Below are 19,333 nucleotides of genomic sequence, written 5' to 3' on the forward strand. Positions count from 1 at the left end.
ACTATGAGCTCTCTATTCTGACTCTTCTCTCTGAATGCTTCCTACACAGATCCTGGTCTGTCAGCCTGAAATACAATTTCTTCCCTTTCATATCCTGATTATGATACTTTATGTTAGAAGTTATACATCTCAGAATCATTTGTTCCCCTCATTTTATTAATGAAAAAACTGAAGGACTGTGAGGACATGAGGTTTGATTCTGTGTTATAATTAGTATGAGAGTCAAACTTTAAACCCAAGTGCTTTGATTTCAGCTCCATAATTGTACAGTGTTCTTTGCGTAAGCAATTTTTGGAACTTTTTGCTTAGATTCTATCTGTTGTGAAAAGTTATCCAGATATTTCTATTCCACTGAGGAAGCATAAGCCTTTCTGCTGCTGGCAGCCTGCAGAAATGCTGGATGCATTTTAATTAATAAAAATTCCAAAAGTTAAGTAAAGGATGCAACTTTCTGGGTGTCAAAATGGAGGGGGAATTTAAAGCCAGAGTAGCACAGTATTTGCTGTAGAACTCTAGGATTAGGCGGTACAAGTGTCAGATTAAAATGGGTGTAAGGCCTTGGAGCTAATGGCTATGGGAATAGGACCTGTGACCTTGGATTTTGTTCAAGGAAGGGAATTAATAACCATGCTAATGTTGCACCTTTATGAGGAATAGAGTGAAAGAGGACATGGGAAAGTTTGCTCATCTGTCAAGGAAGCAACAAAGAAATTGACTCTGCCATATTGAAGTCCTTGAACAGAGGTCCAAGTGGACTTGGACTCTGAAGTTGTTTTACAAATATTTTACTGGACACCTTAAGCTAAGCTATTAATTTGAAAGCACTCTGATTCAGTAAACACCACGAGAGTATATGAAACTAGGTAACAACCAAACCAGGGTGCCTAAAATTGCCACTAAAACTGAATTCATAGGAAAAACTAGGAAGCACACAAATAAATATCACAATTTAAGGGACTAGCTCTCTTGGAACTTGAGATAGTGGGGCAATTACAATGAGGCTATGTAATAGTCCCTACAATGTTAAAATGATTAAAAAACAAAACAAAGACTAGAGTTTTAAAGAATAAGGAAGGGGAATTAAACGATTGTTTGCAGATTTGAAAAAGAACAAATAAGATGCCTACCAATGAATCTACAAGGCATTAAAACCAAAATTCATGAAACAGGCTCATATAGAATATTGTAGATTCTTAGAGATTTAAAGTGGGATAAATCTGTGGGAAGTACCTAGGATGCAGCACAGAAAATAGAGACATGTGGATTTGAAACAAAGGTTAAGCAATGTGCAGGAAAGAATGAGAATGTGGTGATCAATGTCAAGAGCGAGAGTGTGAGAATTAATGTTCAAATGCCTGGATTGACCCCTTTGTCTCAGATTCCAAGATTGTCATGGAAATGTTTGATGCAGTGCAGCAGAAATGGCTGGGTAGCTGAAATGAGCGCTTAAGTGCATCTGCTTTTTAGGGAAGGGAATGGGGAATGGATGGGTTGAAAGGAAGGTGCCAGAACTGACTCCTTTTATTTTATAATTGTAAACTTTAATTACCATAATGCCCTAATATTAGTTTTATTTTCCATCTAAGTCATAAGATCATGTGTATGTATGTGTGTGTGCACATGCATCTATTTCAAGTTTATTTGACGGGCTAATCATGCCATTTTGGGATTTGATGTTTTAAAACTACTATTTTATGTACCTAATGATTAAGTCACCTTTTTCTGCCAGTTAGACAAGACTGGCCAGCAGAGTAGCCAAAGATGTCATCTATCCCCTGACAAGGGCTTTTGAAGCATTCTTTCCCCCTAAATAACAATGTTCCATTATATGTAGAAAATACTCTCACTTCCAGCTTAAACTCCTTTTCACACAGCAGTAGTTAGTTACAAATATATTGATATAAAAGGCCAAATCTTTCTGGTAGAAGGGTGACAGGACTTAAAGAGGCAGGGCAGGTAGCTTTTGCCCTCTACCAAACGTTGGCTCAGTAATTCAACAAGCATTGTTTGAGCATAATGGGGCATAAACTGTTCAGTTTTGGAGATATAGCTAAAACTAGCCAAAAGCAACAGGTTAAAGAAGACACATCTTCCTGAAGATTTAGAAATGCATGGCATTTGCATAAACTGTTGTTTCTTGGTAGCTAACTCAAACTATCCAACTGCCTTCGACATTAGACATTGGAACAGTCATTAGCTCTGTGATAATTAGGTATACATCACTAGATATTCTCCAACAAATTCTAAGGCTGAATTTCACTTTTACTTCCTTCTTATACACGTTGACAATAAACTGATATACTTCCATCCTTTCTTTATTTCTAAAGAAACTTATCTGATGAAAAACTACCCACTTGTATTCTAGATCCCATTTCCTTCAGGTTTCTGCAACTTCATTCCTCTTCCTGAATTTCCTCCTGGTTGTTTGTTCATAGCATGCAAGCCTTCCCTTGTGTAAATCTGCAAAATAAAGCAAAGCAAAACATCAATAACAGCATCAATAAAAATACAGTCATTCCCATTTCTTCTAAGTCACAGTTTTCGTGAAGGAGGCATCACATTTTAGTGTTTTTAAAACTATTATTCCTAGTTCACTCTTCAGTCTACTGCAATTAGACCTTTGACCATCCATTATCTGAACCTGTCTGGATATTGACCTACCAGTCAATCATTCCTGTTTCTTCCAAGCCACAGTTTTTTGTGAAGGTGTTAGCACATTTTAGTGTTTTTAAACCATTATCCCCAGTCACCTCTTCAGTCTACTGCAATCAGACTTTTGACCTCTATACCTGATCCCTGTTTGGATATTGACCTACCAGTTTGTATATGCAGCTGATAATTTCCCTTATTGTTCTTTATTTGATTCTTTGCTCAGCGTATCACCATTGAACACTCTTTGTCTCATTTGATTCTATTTTTCCTCTCAATTCCCCTCTATTCTATACCCCCTTTCTTTGGCAGTTCTTTTCAGTCACTATGCCTTTGCATACTCAATCTCTGATGTTTAGAAAGGCTTTCAAGTCCTCTTTTCCTAGGTCAACCCTCTAATTAAGGAAACATTGCTGATTCGCTCCCCACATTCATCCCTCACACGGATTAGGTTCTCCAACCATCATGTCCCTATCCTCTTAAATATCTTTTTCTGTAGCACCCTGTGCATTCTCTGTTACAGCAATACCACAGTGTGATGTAGTAGTCTACAGACTAATATGATTTCAAGAGGATTGTTGGATTTTTGAGGACAAGGCCAAGATCTTTTTTTTTAATTTTAATTTTAATTTTTTTTTGACAGGCAGAGTGGACAGTGTGAGAGAGAGACAGAGAGAAAGGTCTTCCTTTGCCGTTGGTTCACCCTCCAATGGCCGCCACGGTTGGTGCGCTGCGGCCGGCACACCGCGCTGATCCGATGGCAGGAGCCAGGTGCTTCTCCTGGTCTCCCATGGGGTGCAGGGCCCAAGCACTTGGGCCATCCTCCACTGCACTCCCTGGCCACAGCAGAGAGCTGGCCTGGAAGAAGGGCAACTGGGACAGGATCGGTGCCCCGACCGGGACTAGAACCCGGTGTGCCGGCGCCGCAAGGCAGAGGATTAGCCTAGTGAGCCGCGGAGCTGGCCCAAGGCCAAGATCTTATTGGTTTTTGTTTCCCATGCATTTAGCACAGTGTCTGGAACAGATTATGAGGCCTCAGGAATTAGTAAATGAGGGGATTTATAGTTTATTCCTCTTGTTCCAATTTTAGTATATGTGCTGCCAAAGCAGGCACAGTTTATTCCTCTCTATTAAAGCTTTTGTTTCCAACTTAAACTAGAGGTTATCTCATCTATCTTTCTTAAGTTACTTAGAATATTTGCTTTGCTTCTAATAGTCCTCCAATTTCAGGGTCACATCCTTGTCCCTTTAGATCCATCTACATGGGGGAAACTTTGGTAGTTTCATCTAAATTGGGAGGGAGAAAATATAGAATTTTTTAAAATTTGCTTTGTTTCTCTATACTTTGATTCATCCTCTTTTTTTTTTTTTTCTGACAGGCAGAGTGGATAGTGAGAGAGAGTGACAGAGAGAAAGGTCTTCCTTTGCCGTTGGTTCACCCTCCAATGGCCACTGTGGCCGGCGCACCATGCTGATCTGAAGCCAGGAGCCAGGTGCTTCTCCTGGTCTCCCATGGGGTGCAGGGCCCAAGGACTTGGGCCATCCTCCACTGCCTTCCCGGGCCACAGCAGAGAGCTGGCCTCGAACAGGGGCAACCGGGATAGAATCCAGCGCCCCAACCGGGCCTAGAACCTGGTGTGCCAGCGCCACAAGGGGGAGGATTAGCCTGTTGAGCCATGGCGCCGGCCTCATTCTCTCTTGATTTTTTTGCATTTTTTGTTTTCTTTTTGCAGGTATTCTCTTCACTTCTCTATACTTCTTTGGTTGTTTCCATTTTTCTTCCCTTTCTTTCACACTCATACTAAAAGCAGCCTGTCACCTTTTGTTCTTTCCTGTCAGTCAGTCTCAGGCCCATGACAGATTAATGTTGACAAGCTTTTCTATTGAATATAAAATGGTTTCTCTTTGTGCTTAAAAGGGAACAGAATACAAACAAGTTGGAGAAAGGAATATTTATCACAAAAGAAGTTGAAAAAATTGGAATAAACATATTGATCTATTGCAATCTTTTCATTGTGCTAAAATCACACCGAGTATCTAATCATTCAGAATACTTACTAGTCTCTTCACATTTATGATTTCTTCTAGCATAACCAAGATTTTTTGTGCTCCAAGCCAATTACCCAGTGTGAGCATTCACTTTATTTAAGAGGCAAAACCTGTGAAATAATAATGTTCTGCCATAGTCATTTTAATGAGAATGCCTATAGTTAGAAGTTGAAATAAATATAAATCACAACAATTATATTAAAGTAAGTTGAAATAGGGGAAAATAAGTTATTATCTTGAGACTTCAAATCAATGGTTTAAAATACAACTAATACTTTCTTCTTATATTTCCTTAACTTTCTTAGATTTGTTGGCCAGATCTATAATTTAACCAATAGCATGTGTGTCTTTTACAGCTTTCTGCATTTAATCTTTCAAATTGAGAGATTCTCTCTCTGAATACAACTATTTTACCTTCCTGCTGGCCCAGCTTTGAACCCCCTGTTAAACTTCATAATACATAGGCCAACATCCATCAGTTCCCACTTGGGAAAGCTGCAGATGCAGTTCTGTCCAGGGAGAATTTAAGGACCTCTAAGATAAAAGTTTCCCTCTCCAGCAAAGCACACGAACTTTCTCTGGCATTCATCTGGTATTAAGGAGATACTGCCCTACATTGCACTCTTTGTTTCTAGCTTAATCTACTAGGTTGTAAATTGTTTGAGGACAAACATGCTATCATAAATCATTATAATCTGAGAATTATGAACTAGGATTTGGATCTGGTGGTCTTTTTTTAAGATTTATTTATTCATTTGAAAGAGTTACTTAGATAGAGGAGAGACAGAGAAAAGAGTGAGAGAGAGAGAGGTCTTCCATCTGCTGGTTCACTTCCCAATTGGTCGCAATGGCTGGAACTGTGCCGATCCCAAGCCAGGAGCCAGGAGCTTCTTCCGGGTCTGGGTCTCCCAAGTGGGTGCAGGGGTCCAAGGACTTGGGGCATCTTCTACTGCTTTCCCAGGCCGTAACAGAGGGCTGGATTGGAAGTGGAGCAGCTGGATCTTGATTCGGCGCCCATATGGGATGCTGGCACTGCTGGTGGCAGCCTTACCCATTATGCCACAGTGCCGGCCCCGATCTGGTGGTATTGGGTCAACTTCTGACTCTGCTACTTGACAGCTTTACTTTTAGGCATGTTATCTAACCTATTGGCGCCTCAGGGTTTTACACAATTGTAGTGAAAATTAAATGGGTTAATACTTAGAAGAATGGAAGATTGTCACTGTTCCATATATGTTAATCATTATTATAAACATTGATGTCTGCTCTACTTCCAGTTGCTTGCTGCAAATATTAATTATGCATGCTTTTTCAATGACTTCAATATGAATGCAATATATTGCAACTAGTAGGAAATATGAGGATTGGGAATAGAAATGTGAAGATGTATGTGTAACCATTTTATGTCACTCCTTTTCTGTACTTCAGCTTTTACTCATAAAAACAGAAACTTTAAAAATACTAGGAAAGGCCGGTGCCCTGGGTCAGTAGGCTAATCCTCTGCCTGCGGCGCTGGCACCCCAGGTTCTAGTCCCTGTTGGGGCGCCGGATTCTGTCCTGGTTGCTCCTCTTCCAGTCCAGCTCTCTGCTGTGGCCTTGGGGAAGGCAATGGAGGATGGCCCAAGTGCTTGGGCCTTACACCCGCATGGGAGACCAGGAGGAAGCACCTGGCTCCTGGCTTTCGATCAGCGCAGCACGCCGACCATAGCGGCCATTTTGGGGGTGAACCAATGGAAGGAAGACCTTTCTCTCTGTCTCTCTCTCTCTCACTGTCTAACTCTGCCTGGCAAAAAAATAAATAAACAAAAAAAAATAAAAAAATACCAGGAGAAAAATTTTCACCTCTCCCTCTAAATCCTCAGATTGTCCAAGAAATCTCAATTGGTTGGTGAGATTGAGAGAAGTACCAATAATCCTCACTTGAGCCTTGTTTTTGTTCTTTCATTCTACTCAGCTTTCTTGCAGATCAAATCCTTTTCCCTCTTTCCAATGATGTACAAGGGTATGCCTTGTCCCAGTGAAGGGAGGTGTTCATTTCAAATGAAGTAGGACAGTCTGTGTTTGCCCTGTGCAAACTAAGTTCTCTAACACAAATTTAAAGCAATAAAGCTGATCCTTTGATTCTTTTTTAATTTTTGTATTTTTTCACTTACCCTGTCCCCAGAGAAGTCCTAGTAAAAGGGATAATACACAATGCATTACAATTAAGAGATGTGATTGGCTGGCGCCACGGCTCAATAGGCTAATCCTCCGCCTGCGGCGCTAGCACCCCGGGGTCTAGTTCTGGTCGGGGCGCCGGATTCTGTCCCGGTTGCGGCTGTGGCAACCACTGAGGGGTGAACCAACGGAAAAAGGAAAACCTTTCTCTCTGCCCCTCTCTCTCACTGTCCACTCTGCCTGTCAAAAAAAAAAAAAAAAAAAGATGTGATTGACAGGGAGAATAATTACGGAGAGAAAGATAGACAAGGAAATAGACATTTGTAAATGATAGAAACTTACTTGTTTTTAGAATAGGAAAGTCCAGAGGGTGGCAGTGCTGGTGACTGATGAAGTGAATTGAATCAAGGACAGAAGGTATTGAGAGAGGGACAGCTATGAATAGGGACCATACCAGTTTCTGAGACAGTCATCTTTATGTATTCAGTCCTGTTACTTTGTCCAGTTGAGCACTTTTCTGGACAAGGTATATTAGTTTGGATAATTAATTGCATGATCACTACACGTAAGATGGAATGAAGCAGGCTATTTTTGGTGCATGCTATTAGAAAAACAGATTAGCAATTTTGTGGCAATGTGATTTTTTTAAGTGATGGATAACAACATGTTTCTACATTCATATGTCACCTGAAAATTATATGTCATACAGCTTCTGTGAGGAAATCTGGCAATTAACACAAGTATTCCTGAAAGACTGTTCTCTAGGTTTGTAATTCTCAAAATGTGTTTTCTTAAACATCAGTGTTAATGTCACTTGGGAACTTATTAGAAATGAAAATTCTGGGGCTGGCACTGTGGCATAATGGGTAAAGCCACCCACCTGCAGTGCCAGCATCCCATATGGGCAGCCCATTTGCAGTGCTGGCATCCCATTTGAGACTTGGCTGCTCCACTTCCGATTCAGCCTCCTGTTATAGCCTGGGAAAGCAGCAGAAGATGGCCCAAGTCCTTGGACCTCTGCACCCACTTGGGAGACCCAGAAGAAGATCCTGGCTCTTGGCTTCAGATTGGCACAGCTCTGGCCATTGAGGCCGATTGGGGAGTAAGCCAGCAGATGGAAGAATTCTCTCTCTCTCTCTCTCTCTCTCTCTCTCTCTCTGCCTCTCCTTCTCTCTCTGTGTAACTATTTCAAATAAATACATAAATCTTTAAAAAAAAGAAATGATCTCTTCTCAGCCTTTTGGCTAAGATCAAGTGTAAAAAAAAAGAAATAAAAGAAATGAAAATTCTGAGGACCTCTCCAAACTTACTGCTTCACAATCTTTATGGTTGGGGTCCAGCTATCTGTGTTTCAACAAGCTGTCCATGTGAATCTAATGCACATAAATATTTGTTAACCAGTATTCTAGTTTATATGTAAAAATTGTGAAGGCAGGAATATTATTGTGCTCTAATCTATTAGTCAATTATTTGTTTAAGAATTTATACGAAGCCCTGTCTTGTGTATTTTATCCCAAGGAAGGTAAAACATCACAAAAATGTAAAAGAAGCAGTTTCTACTCTTGAGGAAGATATAATATATTCAGGAAGATGCAGCTACACTCACAAGAAGTTGTCTAGTAATAGAAGGTGGTAAATTGTGATACAGGCTAAAATATCCATTGGCCCTCAGTAGAAAATTCCCAGTGGAAGAGAACTGTCAGGAAATACGTTTTGGAGGACATCGAGCCCAGAGAGGGAAAGAAATGGGCAATGGCAGGAGCAGGAGAATCTAATGGGGATGACAAGTTCTCACCACAGCAAGAAGCAACTGAAGAGAATAGTGTCAATGTCAATAGGGCAATGGGTTGGTGTTACTGAAAAAGATTCAATATGTATCCAACAATATTTTTGGAAATTTGGGATTAAATAAAGTTAAAAAATTTCTTTTCCTGGATATAGTTCTCCATGCCTTTGAAATACTAAAGAGCAACTTAATGATGCCGGTAGGGATTATGGTATTTATTATTTGTAGCTCTCAGGGAAGCAGGTGCCAAAATGAGATTAGATCCCTGAAAATTTCCCTGAAGTAGAAAGCCCCTAAATCATGGTGAACTCATGTGTCCCGCATGATAGCCACATCTCGCTTATCCTACTGAATCCAAATTATAGCATGGAGGAAATAGATCAAAGCGAAGTACCCTGGGGTGTTCAGACAAAACAGATCATTTTGGACTTCATTACAATAGAGGATGAAAGAGATCGCATAGTCTATGTTTTTTATCCTCTGTGAGTGGCATGTATTAGTGATCCTTTTCTGTTTATGATAAAAAAACAGCACATTTGTCAAAATGACAGTGTACCATTTTTAAAGATGTGTCCTTAATAGTCTGTCTTTTATTACTTTAACCAAAATTCCTGAGAAGAATTTCTTGAGAAAGAAAAGATTTATTTTACCTTACACTTTGGAGGTTAGAGTTTAGAAATTAGCAGCCCCAAAGATTGTCATCTGTGGAGGCTGACCATAACAGGTATGGAGGAAGGATTGAATGGTCAGCCAGGAAGGATAGAGAGGCTACCCAGAACTTGAACTTAAATAATCAACCCTCTCAGGAGAACCACCCTCCAAGGCCTCAAGACTTCCCATCAGACTCACCTCTCTAATATCTTAATTAGATCAAGTCTTCACCCTAAGTCCATCAATCATCAACATTAAGACATCAGTTTAGGGTCTGCAGCGCGGAGATGTTGCACGTGGGATGCCCTTCATGGGGTTCACCGAAATAGCGACCCTGGGTCATGTGAAGGGGCACCTTGGAGGTGACGATGTGGGTCCCAGCGGCGGGACTTCCTTTGCGGTTGGCGCCCTTAGCCCTGGCGGGCACGGGTCGCTTTTGCATTTTGAGGACCCGAGCGACGACGCGTGGAGACCCGCCTCGCCGTGGCTTGTCTGATTCATCCCCGCAGCTGTTGCCCCATCCCGACTTCGGGGAATCGCCTCCGTGGGTATGCAAGCAACGCTTGGACCCTAAGCGTTACGTAAACAGTCGGGGATTGGCTGAGACCTTGGTGCAGGTCCTGCGGGGGAGTCAAAAAGACCCTCGCTCTCTCTTCTTAGAGTGCAATCCAGGTCCTGGAGTGCTGACTCAGGCATTACTTGAAACTGGTGCCAAAGTGGTTGCCCTTGAAAGTGACAGAAATTTCATTCCGCATTTGGAGTCCTTAGGAAATAATCTGGATGGAAAACTAGAAGTGGTCTACTGTGACTTCTTTAAATTGGATCCTAGAAAGTGTGGACTAGTATTCCCTTAAAAATAATTGGAATCTTCCCAATTAGAAATGAAAGAAAGGCACTATGGAAGCTTGTATATGACCTGTATTCCTGCACTTCTATATATAGGCATGGACGAGTAGAACTAAATATGTTCATTAGTGAAAAAGAATACCAGAAACTAATGGCAAATCCAAGAAATCCAAACTTGTATCAAGTATTAAGTGTGCTCTGGCAAGTTGCTTGTGAGATTAAGGTGCTCCATGTGGAGCCTTGGTCATCATTTGATGTATATACCCAAAATGGGCAGCTGAAAAAGCCAAAGCATAAGGATTTATTAGAACAAATACAGCAAAACTTGTATTTTATTCGAATGACTCCTCGTCGAAATTTATTCACAGAAAACTTAACTCCTATTAACTATGATGTATTTTTTCATATGGTAAAGCACTGTTTTGGGAAGCGCAATGCAAGACTAATAGAACATTTAAGGTCATTGAGTCCAGTTGATGCAATGGATATATTGATGCAAACAAGAAAAAATGAAAAAGTGAAAGTAACTGGCATGTATCCTCAAGACTTTAAACGCCTTTTTGAAGCTATAGAGTGTTCCAAAGATTATACCCATAAATGGCTATATGATGACAGCATGGAGAACACATATGCAGAAAACTAGACTGTCAAGACATCAGCTGGAGCAGTTTTTAACATAGATGAAAAAGAACTGAGTTTGGAAACCTTACCTCCTTTCAACAGAAAACTGTTCTTGTATTGCACAGATTAGGCAGATCATTCTGCTAATTCCACTGGTCTGTTGGCTAAAACAGGACTGCTATTTTATTTACAACGGAATAAAATGAAAACTTCAGTTAAAAAAAAAAAAAGACATCAGTTTAAACATCTGCGTAAGTTTGGGAGATAAAATGTCCTTTGCAATCCACAGCACAGTTAAACTCACAAAAGCTAAGAATACAATAATTGCCAGGGACTTTGATGGAGTTGTTCAATGGGTGTAAGATTTCAGTTATATGGCTTAACACATTCCAGAGATTACTGTACAACATGGTGCCTATAGTTAGCAATGCAAACTTTACATGTCAAAAAATTTTAGAGGATATATCTCAGGTTAAATATTCTTACCACAGAAACAAATAAAGGCAAAATAAAGCAACACAAGGAAACATTAGGAGGTGCTGGAAATAGAAATTACTTTAACTTTGGTGATGGTATTGTGGATGTTTGTATGTCCAAACTCATCAACTTGTACATATGAAATATATTTCATTCTTTGTGTAGCAAAGAAAGTGTATCTAAATAAAGCTATTAATAACATTTTCTCTGATGTTATCCCCTAGGAGTTCTTCTAGTTTTGTTTTCTATATCCAGGTCTATAATACTGAGTAAATATTTGTGATAGCTGTAAAATAATAAGCAAAACCTGAATAATCTATTTTAACAATGCCATCTTCTGCATAGGAGATGAGATGAGGGCTATTAATTAGTTTGGTCTGTGGTAATATAGAGTTATTTTCTGGGTTCATTATGGTTTCTGCAAGAGTTAGTTCAGACAGTTAAAAACAGGGACAGTAAACTATCTCTGTGGCCATTAGGACTTTAACAGTGGTGATGACCTCTGTCTCCCATCCCGAGGATACAATATATTTTTATTGACTATTTTGTCCAGAGGTAGGAAGAAGTTTTCAAGGACTCCAGATGGTCTTTACCATAATCAACATTCTAAAGCAGTGTTGACTCCACCTGCCAAATGTATCAATTCCAATTATACACACAAGGACAAGAGAAATTACCGAGTAGGAACATATGGCCTAGTGATAAACTACACTTGAGCCAGGACTTCATTTATTACTGGACCATCAAAACTCCCACTTCAGCAGAGAGATCATAGTGAAGCATCGGGTTTCTTTTTTTCTTTTTTTTTAATTAAACTTTTATTTAATGAATATAAATTTCCAAAGTATAGCTTATGGGTTACAATGGCTTCCCCCCTCCCATAACTTCCCTCCTGCCCGCAACCCTCCCCTTTCCCGCTCCCTTTCCCCTTCCATTCATGTAAAGATTCATTTTCAATTCTCTTTGTATACAGAAGGTCAGTTTAGTATATATTAGGTAAAGATTTCAACATTTTGCCCATATAGCAACATAAAGTGAAAAAACTACCATTGGATTACTAATTATAGCATTAAATAGCAATGTACAGCACATTAAAGACAGAGATCCTACATAATTTTTTTTCAAATTAATTAATTTTCTATGCCATTTCCATTTTAACACCAGGTTGTTTTTTTTCATTTCCAATTCTCTTTATATACAGAAGATCAATTCAGTATATAATTAGTAAAGACCTCATCAGTTTGTGCCCACACAGAAACGCAAAGTATAAAAATACTGTTTCAGTACTAGTTATAGCATCACTTCGCTTTAGACGACACATTAGGGACAGATCCCACATGGGATGTAAGTACACAGTGACTCCTGTTGCTGACTTAACAATTTGACACTCCTGTTCATGGCGTCAGTAATCTCCCTAGGCTCTAGTCATGAGTTGCCAGGGCTATGGAAGCCTTTAGAGTTCGCTGACTTTGATCTTATTCCGATAGGGTCATAGTCAAAGTGGAAGTTCTCTCCTCCCTTCGGAGAAGGGTACCTCCTTCTTTGATGGCCCCGTTCTTTCCACTGGGATCTTACTCACAGAGATCATTCATTTAGGTCTTTTTTTTTCCATGATATCTTGGCTTTCCATGCCTGCTATACTCTCATGGGCTCTTCAGCCAGATCCGAATGCCTTGAGGGCTGATTCTGAGGCCAGAGTGTTGTTTAGGACATCTGCCATTCTATGAGTCTGCTGTGTATCCTGCTTCCCATGTTGGATCTTTCTCTCCCTTTTTGATTCTATCAGTTAGTATTAGCAGATACTTGTCTTGTTTGTGTGATCCCTTTGACTCTTAGACCTATCAGAGCTATCAATTGTGAGCTGAAATTGATCACTTGGACTAGTGCGATGGCATTGGAACATGCCATCTTGATGGGATTGTGTTGGAATCCCCTGGCACATTTCTAACTCCACCATTTGCGGCCAGTCCGATTGAGCATGTTCCAAATTGTTCATCTCCTCCCTCTCTTTTTCCACTCTTAGATTTAACAGGGATCACTTTTCAGTTAAAATTTAAACACCTAAGAATAATTGTGTGTTAATTACTGAGTTCAACCAATAGTACTAGAACAACAACAACAACAACAAATACTAAAAAGGATAAAGTATTACATTGTACATCTAAAGTCAGGACAGGAGCTGATCAGTTCATTGTTGCTTATAGTGTCCATTTCACTTAACAGGTTTCCCCTTTGGCACTCAGTTGTCACCGATCAGGGAAAACAAATGATATTTGTCTCTTTGGGACTGGCTTAATTCACTCAGCATGATGTTTTCCAGATTGCTCCATCTTGTTGCAAATGACTGGGTTTCGTTGTTTCTTACTGCTGTATAGTATTCTATGGAGTACATGTCCCATAATTTCTTTATCCAGTCTACTGTTGATGGGCATTTGGGTTGGTTCCAGGTCTTAGCTATTGTGAATTGAGCTGCAATAAACATTAATGTGCAGATGGCTTTTTTATTAGCCAAATTAATTTCCTTTGGGTAAATTCCAAGGAGTGGGATGGCTGGGTTGTATGGTAGGGTTATGTTCAGGTTTCTGAGGAATCTCCAGACAGACTTCCATAGTGGCTTAACCAGTTTGCATTCCCACCAACAATGGGTTAGTGTCCCTTTTTCCCCACATCCTTTCCAGCATCTATTGTTGGTAGATTTCTGAATGTGGGCCATTCTCACCGGGGTGAGGTGAAACCTCATTGTGGTTTTGATTTGCATTTCTCTGATTGCTAGTGATCTTGAACATTTTTTCATGTGTCTGTTGGCCATTTGGATTTCCTCTTTCGAAAAATGTCTATTGAGGTCCTTGGCCCATCTCTTAAGTGGGTTGTTTGTTTTGTTGTTGTGGATTTTCTTGATTTCTTTGTAGATTCTGGTTATCAATCCTTTATCTGTAGTATAGTTTGCGAATATTTTTTCCCATTCTGTTGGTTGCCTCTTCACTTTCCTGACTGTTTCTTTTGAAGTACAGAAACTTCTCCATTTGATGCAATCCCAAATGTTAATTTTGGTTTTGACTGCCTGTGCTGTTGGAGTATTTTCCAGGAAGTCTTTGCCTGTGCCTATATCTTGCAGGGTTTCTCCAATGCTCTCTAATAATTTGATGGTTTCGGGTCATAGATTTAACTCTTTAATCCATGTTGAGTGAATTTTTGTGTAAGGTGAAAGGTATGGGTCTTGCTTCAAGCTTCTGCACGTGGAAATCCAATTTTCCCAGCACCATTTATTGAATAGACTGTCCTTATTCCAGGGATTAGATTTGGATCCTTGGTGAAATATAAGTTGGCTGTAGATGTTTGGATTGATTTCTGGTGTTTCTATTCTGTTCCATTGGTCTATCCATCTGTTTCTGTACCAGTATCATGCTGTTTTGATAACAACTGCCCTGTATGTCCTGAAATCAGGTATTGTGATGCCTCCGGCTTTGTTTTTGTTGTACAGGATTGCTTTGGCTATTCGAGGTCTTCTGTGTCTCTATATGAATTTCAGCATCGTTTTTTCCAGATCTGAGAAGAAGGTCTTTGGTATCTTGATTGGTATTGCATTGAATGTATAAATTGCTTTTGGGAGAATAGACATTTTGATGATATTGATTCTTCCAACCCATGAGCATGGAAGATTTCTCCATTTTTTGGTATCCTCTTCTATTTCTTTCTTTAAGGTTTTGTAGTTTTCATCGTAGAGATCTTTAACGTCCTTGGTTAAGTTTATTCCAAGGTATTTGATTGTTTTTGTAGCTATTGTGAATGGGATTGATCTTAGAAGTTCTTCCTCAGCCGTGGCATTGCCTGTGTATACAAAGGCTGTTGATTTTTGTGCATTGATTTTATATCCTGCTACTTTGCCAAACTCTTCGATGAGTTCCAGCAGTCTCTTAGTAGAGTTCTTTGGGTCCCCTAAATAAAGAATCATATCATCTGCAAAGAGGGATAGTTTGAGCTCTTCCTTCCTGATTTGTATCCCTTTAATTTTTTTTCTTGCCTAATACCTCTGGCCAAAACTTCCAGAACTATATTGAATAGCAGTGGTGAGAGTGGGCATCCCTGTCTGGTACCAGATTTCAGTGGAAATGCTTCCAACTTTTCCCCGTTCAATAGGATGTTGGCCGTGGGCTTTTCATATATTGCTTTGATTGTATTGAGGAATGTTCCTTCCATACCTAGTTTACTTAGAGTTTTCATCATGAAAGGGTGTTGTATTTTATCAAATGCTTTCTCTGCGTCTATTGAGAGAATCATATGGTTTTTCTTCTGCAGTCTGTTAATGTAGTGTATTACGTTGATTGTTTTGCGAATGTTGAACCATCCCTGCATACCAGGGATAAATCCCACTTGGTCTGGGTGGATGATCTTTCTGATGTGTTGTTGCATTCTGTTGGCCAGAATTTTATTGAGTATTTTTGCATCTATGTTCATCAGGGATATTGGTCTGTAATTCTCTTTCAATGTTGCATCTTTTTCTGGCTTAGGAATTAAGGAGCATCGGGTTTCTTGGTATCAATACCAATTTTGACCCTACGCCCAATGGTCCATAAAATGTGTGGGGTCCGGTACTGTGGAATAGCGGGTAAAGCCACCACCTACAGTACCGGCATGGACCATCCCATATGGATGCCGGTTCAAGTCCCAGATGCTCCACTTCCTATCCAGCTCTATGCTATGGCCTGGGAAATCACTGGATGATGGTCCAAGCCCTTGGGACCTTGCACCCACATGGGAGACCCTGAAGAAGCTCCTGACTCCTGGCTCCAGATCGGCACAGCTCTGGCCGTTGCAGCCAATTGGGGAGTGAATCACCAGATGGAAGACCCCTCTCTCTTTCTCTCTCTGCCTCTCCTTCTCTCTCTCTGTGTGTAACTCTGATTTCAAGTAAAATAAACAAATCTTTAAAAAAACATAAAATGTGTGGACATTTCTTTTCCTAGGGCACAGTTTCCTGAATATACAATAGAGCGTGACTTTGAGGTAGGGAAATGAAAGATATTATCAAGATTTTCAGTAAAATATTTTTAGATCTGAAAGTTAAGGCAGGTCTGTGAACTGTACAAGGAATAGTGACTTTTAGTTGGGTTGTTCCCTTTGACCTTCCAATCTTCCATTCTTACTTTTTTTTTTTTGGCTTTAAAAAGCATCCTTGTTAATTTCCTGCCAATTTTGACCCAGGAACACCATACTTGATTCAACTCTTAGATCCTTCATCCACTTTGGTTGTTACCATAATGTTGGCTTCCTGGAGACTAAGAGGTACAGCCCTCTTCCATGGCCTCTGTGATTTGGACTCCTGACATCACCATAGATATTAGTAAACCTATCTCTGTGACATCTCTCCTGGACTCAATCAGCACAAGAGAGGTGTCACTGTTCAGTTTTGTCCCTCTCATTTGTGTATTTCTGACAGCAGTTGGCATGTACAGCTATGAAAAGTAATTCTCTGATGGATTCTCTGACCACACACAACATGTCTATTACAGCACTCCTGCTTTCCTCACTACTTTATACCTTCTTCTACCATTTACCAAGGCAACCTTAGCATATCTATTTCACTCATCATTGACCATTGCTTTATCCAGGCTTCTGAGAGCTACCCTAAAGTGAATTTCCCCATCCACTGGCACGCTTTATAATGTATACATTCCAGATCTCCAAGTCAGTGAATTTTTCCTTATCCATCTTCAATTATGATCCTCTTAATTAAGTCACCTAAAATTAAATCCAAGGGCAGTTCTCAGTCTCCTGCCCGTACATGCTGGCTAATGCTTGTACATTTATAAAGTCTGTGATCTCTTTCTCCCCCTATTAGACCTAGTATTTACCAAGCAGACATGTTCTATAATTTATCCTGTTACTTATTTGATATGAGAGAAGATGTGGGGCAACTCCTGAAGGAGGTGTTATTGCATTTTGTTAGAGGAGGTCTCTGAAGCATTTTAAGTATGAGAGATGCACTTGTTCTTTCTCAGTATGAGTGGGCCATTTTATCAATCTTTGGGAGTTCAGAGGATCTGCAGAGTCTACATCTTCAGAGGCATCCATTCCTACCATAAACATCTTGGCCCAGGATTGAAACATTCTGGGATGCTGCAACTCTAACAATTACGTATTCAGCCTTCTATTCATCTGTATGCACCCTACTCTGTGGGAGGTAAGGTTCTCTGTGCAAGCCACCACTAAGGTATGTTAGTCTTAATATACTTTTGTGAACCTCAGTTTCTCATTATCTGTCTTGTGAGCACAAATTCAATTAGGTAAGAGCCTAACAACTACTTGTCCTCCTAGAAATTGTTCCTATCATCTCATTCAAATGCCTCTGCCCCTAAATTTGGAGTTTCCCCTATGCATTTTTCTAGGTTATCATTAATAAAACCTCTAGCTATTGGGATATCACCCTTTTCCCAGGCACTTGTATGGGTCATACACCATGCGGGAGGGTATACTCTTTGTGTTTTGGTAACAAATTAGCTGGTAGCCACACTCAATCCTTCCATCTGTTTTCTCAGATTACTCCTACTCCACGCTGACAGTTCAGATCCTCCAAGAAGTAAATGCTAAGATTGGATTAGATGAGCAGAAATATTTTCGGGGTGTGGTGGCAAAAGCCTGTGGATGATTAAGGGGAGAGAGCATGAGCAAATAGAGAGCTATCAAACCTCAATGTAAATCTGATATGTATTAAACAAGAGGGAAAAGGAGGGAGGGTTAGAGAGAATGAATCTCAGATTGCAATACAGGTCCAAAAAAGTTGTAGTCAGGTTGGTGTGGAGTTTTGAATTAAAGCCTTTCATCATGAAGGTCCTGAGACTTGCATTAATATTTTACTGAGCCCATCCATTGATGTGAGGAGCTCATGGGAAATATGTCAGTGCAATCAGTGGTGGATCTATGTCCCCACAGCATATCTGAGTGGTGCATTTCATTACCGCTGAGTGTCCTGAATTTCCAAACTTACTTGATCATGAATTTTTCTTGTAAAACATCTTCAGGTAAGGTTCTGTGGAATATACTGTTAAAAACCCTGGGCTTTTTATTTGTCTTAAAATCTGAGTTACTGAAGTGAATCACTTCATGAATACATGTTGCTTGTTTTCACTGCTTTCCTTTGGTCAAGATAATGTGTGTTTTAACTGCATTTTATCATATACTAAAATGTAGTAAATTTATATTATATATTCATATTATTTAATATGTATATTAAGTACATATTAAAATGTATATATAGCAGATTGCCATGTGCCAGAAACTTTTCAAGTCTTCTTGTCTTAGCCCAAGTTGCAGTAATAGATAGCATCAACTTGGCAGTTTAAATGTCATTCATTTATTCCTCACACTTCTGCTGCCTGAGAAGTCCAAGATCAAGTGGCAGGTGACTTGGTGCCTGATCAGAGCCCTCTTCCTGGTTGCAGATGACTGGCTGTCTTCTATATCCTCACATAGTGGACAGAGATATTTTCTTCCTCATGTCTCTGTTTACAAAGGCACCAATCCCATTTCTGAAGACTATACTCTCATAATCTAATTACCTCCCAAGTGCTATACCTCCAAATATCATGACATTGTAAATTATCATTTGAATTTATTATCATTTGAATTTATAATTTGAATTTTAGAGAAACACATTCAGTCCACATAAACTTAAGTGAGTATTAATTTATATCAATAAACTTGAGATAGACACTTTCACTATCTCCACTTTACAAATGTCAAGGTTACATGATTTGCTCCAAATCACATAAAACTGGTAGGTGTCTGTACTCAGGGTCTACTTCCAATTTTGGGCTTTTAATTCTTGCTGTGCAGTGATGTTGTTATCTCTGGGTTGTCTGAGACCCTGTAAAATAGCCTTTGTATGCTAACACCCAAACTGCAGTCAGCAGCTCATTGTTAGTGAAAGACTTTGACTGGTGTGATGTAACTTGGGCGGCCTATGTAAAAAGCACTCTGATAATCAGAGAGGGCATTCCTCAATGGAAATGTGCACACAGATGTGTTTTCTGAGCACCCATTATTTGTACTGTGTGTCAATGCCTAAATAAACCTGCACATGCATGTTCCTTCCACATC

At 39.8% G+C, this 19,333-nt stretch overlaps 1 protein-coding gene and 1 pseudogene across 1 annotated transcript in view; both read left to right on the forward strand.

The window, feature by feature from the left end:
* GRM1 (glutamate metabotropic receptor 1) overlaps positions 1-19,333 on the forward strand; it is a 428,308-nt gene that overhangs the window by 179,290 nt on the left and 229,685 nt on the right.
* LOC133757145 (dimethyladenosine transferase 2, mitochondrial-like) lies at positions 9,570-10,968 on the forward strand (annotated as a pseudogene).

This window comes from Lepus europaeus, chromosome 3 (genome assembly GCF_033115175.1).
Source record: "Lepus europaeus isolate LE1 chromosome 3, mLepTim1.pri, whole genome shotgun sequence".
NCBI classification, from domain to species: domain Eukaryota; kingdom Metazoa; phylum Chordata; class Mammalia; order Lagomorpha; family Leporidae; genus Lepus; species Lepus europaeus.